Source organism: Scylla paramamosain, unplaced genomic scaffold (genome assembly GCF_035594125.1).
Source record: "Scylla paramamosain isolate STU-SP2022 unplaced genomic scaffold, ASM3559412v1 Contig5, whole genome shotgun sequence".
NCBI classification, from domain to species: domain Eukaryota; kingdom Metazoa; phylum Arthropoda; class Malacostraca; order Decapoda; family Portunidae; genus Scylla; species Scylla paramamosain.
Window position 1 is genome coordinate 1,452,501 of NW_026973670.1, and position 3,699 is coordinate 1,456,199.

General features: G+C 51.9%; 1 protein-coding gene across 11 annotated transcripts in view; it reads right to left on the reverse strand.

Moving 5' to 3' along the window:
* The window catches only part of LOC135096592 (uncharacterized), an 88,594-nt gene extending 85,142 nt beyond the window's left edge, over positions 1 to 3,452 (reverse strand). For 3 of the 11 annotated variants that reach the window (XR_010264837.1, XR_010264835.1, XR_010264836.1), the window contains exon 1: positions 2,779 to 3,080. The gene's annotated coding sequence lies outside the window, so the exon portion shown is untranslated. Of the gene's footprint in view, positions 1 to 2,778 lie in introns of all 11 variants that reach the window. The other 8 variants (XR_010264842.1, XR_010264843.1, XR_010264838.1 and 5 more) reach the window with 7 other exon arrangements.
* Positions 3,453 to 3,699: the final 247 nt, after the last annotated feature.

The window sequence follows — 3,699 nt, forward strand, 5'->3', positions numbered from 1 at the left end:
AGTGGTGCCATCTGGTTGAAGTAGAGGAGGGAAAGAAGAAGAAGCAAAGTTATTGGAGACATTTTTGGCTAGATGCCAGAAATCACGAGGGGAGTTAGATCTTGAAAGGTTTTGACATTTTCTGTTAATGAAGGAGTTTTTGGCTAGTTGGAGAACAGACTTGGCATGGTTCCGGGCAGAAATATAAAGTGCATGAGATTCTGGTGAAGGAAGGTTTAAGTACCTTTTGTGGGCCACCTCTCTATCATGTATAGCACGAGAACAAGCTGTGTTAAACCAAGGTTTAGAAGGTTTAGGACGAGAAAAAGAGTGAGGAATGTACGCCTCCATGCCAGACACTATCACCTCTGTTATGCGCTCAGCACACAAAGACGGGTCTCTGACACGGAAGCAGTAGTCATTCCAAGGAAAATCAGCAAAATACCTCCTCAGGTCCCCCCAACTGGCAGAGGCAAAACGCCAGAGGCACCTTCGCTTAGGGGGATCCTGAGGAGGGATTGGAGTGATAGGACAAGATAAAGATATGAGATTGTGATCGGAGGAGCCCAACGGAGAAGAAAGGGTGACAGCATAAGCAGAAGGATTAGAGGTCAGGAAAAGGTCAAGAATGTTGGGCGTATCTCCAAGACGGTCAGGAATACGAGTAGGGTGTTGCACCAATTGCTCTAGGTCATGGAGGATAGCAAAGTTGTAGGCTACTACTACTACTACTACTATTACTACTACTACTACTACTATTACTACTACTACTACTACTACTAGTACTATTACTACTACTACCACTATTACTACTACTACTACTACTACTACTACTACTACTATTTTTACTACTATTACTACTAGTTCTACTACTACTACTACTACTACTACTACTACTACCACTACTACTACTACTACTACTACTACTACTACTACTATTATTACTACTATTACTAATAGTTCTACTACTACTACTACTATTTCTACTACTACTACTACTATTATTATTACTACTACTACTACTTCTACTACTACTACTACTATTATCATTTCCACAATTACTACTTCTACTACTACTACCACTACTACTACTACTACTACTACTATTACTACTACTTCTATTACTACTAGTACTACTACTAATGATAATACTATTACTACTACTACTACTATTGCCAGAGAGAGAGAGAGAGAGAGAGAGAGAGAGAGAGAGAGAGAGAGAGAGATAAAAGGGAGGAAGACGAAGGTAAGGAAGAGTTGGGGAGAGAGGGTGGGGAGGAAGGCGTGGGTGGGGAGGAGGGCGAGGACGGGGGGGAGTAGGGGAGAGAGGGTGGGGAGGAGAGCGAGAGGGGGAGGAGTGGGGAAGAGAGGGTGGGGAGGCAGGGGAGATAACAGGCGGATGAGCCCGGTGGCGGAGGAGTGCCAGAGCGCTCGCCAGCAAGCATGAGCCGCCAGGGTGCGTGCACCCGAGGCCGCTCGTGGACTGGTCGCCGAGCGGCCCCAGACTGGCGCCGGACTGGCCGCCGATTGCTTCCAGACCGGTTGTCTGCGACTGGCCAGGCTAGCCGTGGCGTGACTCGGCCACAAGACTACTCGCAATGAGAGGCAAGAAAAGTGGAGGTTAATGTGCGCTGCGGTGAGCTGCTCTGCTCCCTCCCATTCAGCACCAGGAGAGCGGGCTACGCACGAGGCGACCATTGCAGTGTGTGTGTGTGTGTGTGTGTGTGTGTGTGTCATGCTAACCTGACTCGATATAATGAACCTCCCAGAGGCTGAGCCCTGCTGCCTGCGGCCGCCAGTGCATCCTTCTTTCCTTCTTTTCGTCCGTCTCTCTCTGTTTACCTGGAATGGCTCACCAGTTTTCTCTGCACATTTTCTGCTTTATTAATCTTAACTACGCTCTGTTGGGTTAGATTATTTTCTTCCTACATTTATTAGTTGTGTAGCTTCCCTTACAGCGCATTACACGACTGTACACCTAGCTACAAGTGAACACCGGAACACTGCAGCCCTCAAGCAGGCTGCAAGGCACGCCACACGCCCCTGACCTGCGGCAGTGGTCGGTGCTTCTCACACTTCCCTCAGTGACGGCACCCCTCACTTACGTCACCCTTTCAGCGGCAGCCCGCCTCCTCAATTCAGTGTTTGGCTACAGTCGTACTTGTCTGAATTAGTTGCATAGGTTAATTAGAACAATGATCCACACTTGTGCCGGAATGAAGCAGCAGCACACAGCCAAACACACAGTGCACGTATCATTGTCATCATCAATACTGCCGTGGTACTCGTGGCTGCAACTGATGCCCCGTCCACCCTTTACCTGCATTTGCACGTGCAATGCACGCGTTGAGCAGCTGGCGCATCGGCAGCAGGCTGCTTCCCTTGTCCCTGAAACCGTCGCCCTTGGCTGCTGATCACTGGGAGTGAGAAGCCCGCCAGGTAGGCCTGCCAGGTAAGAACACCGGTGTTTTCCTTCACCACTCCCTTTGCTCAGTACGGCGTGGTAAGCAGGTGCCGTCGTGCACACACTGGTGATGCTGCTCAAATAACATCACCGTTTTCATTTGAGAGCTGCGTCACCTTGGGTCACCTTGGGTCACCGTGGGTCACCTTGGGTTAGGTTAGGTTCAGACTCGTTCAGTTCATTAAGTTCACCGCTGGTTCCTTCACTGCGCAAGTCACCACTTGAAAAAGCGTCACACTTCGTCCACAAACAAAACACTCGCAGTCTACAAGGTTATTTCCATATCTCTCACATTTCTACACACACACACACACACACACACACGGTACACTCACCCTGCAGAAGGCGTGGCAGGTTGCCGGGCAGGAGTGGTCCTGTGTTGCCTCGTCTTGGAGAGCGAGCGCCGCCGCGGGCCAGGCCAAGGCCCAGCTGCAAGATGGCGGGCAGGGCTCACGGCTTGCCTGGCGTGACGCACGAGCCGCGGCCACGACCACCACCACCACCATCACAGCCAACACACCCACCATCACCACCGCCACCACCACAGGCGACACACCCATCACTAGCACCTCCACCACCACCACCACCACCATACACTCCTCAGCAGCACCTTCACGTGCCGCCTGCGTCACGTCACGTCACGTCCCCACGCCGCCCTGCCCGCTGCCTCACCGCCTGTACAGAACTGCAGCAGCACTTCACCGCCCTGCACCACCACGTCCATCCCTCACCGCCGCGCCGGTCACCACCACACGCCACTCCCGTGTCACGCACCGTGTTGTGTTACACGTGGGGACACGTGTAACACAACACCAGAGGTTCACACACCGCCGCACCGTCCACACCAACAGACGGGCGCTGCTTGCCGCGGCACACTGAGCCTGGCTGCGCCGTGACGGTGAGGCGGGCTTTCAAAACCTTCTTCCCGGCGGCTTCAGAGGAGCCTCTGGCTACAGCTCAGAAGCATTGAAGCCGATTCAGTTTCCCTCGGCCACCGCTAGTCTCGCCGGCTATCTCGCGTGGCGTGCCCGCGCCTTGGATTTTGTGCTTCTTGAGCAAGAGTTTCAACCTTGGAACCATGCCTACATGAAGAGTTAAGTCAGCATCTTTTTTTACTACCATCATAGAGTAGTTATGAGGCAGACGAATCACAGCTTCTTGACATAATCTCAACTTGGGAGTCGTGTTATCCCTTGGCCACTTCAGACTCTGACTCGGAATTTGAAGATACAGTGGTAGATAGCATACCATTGGCT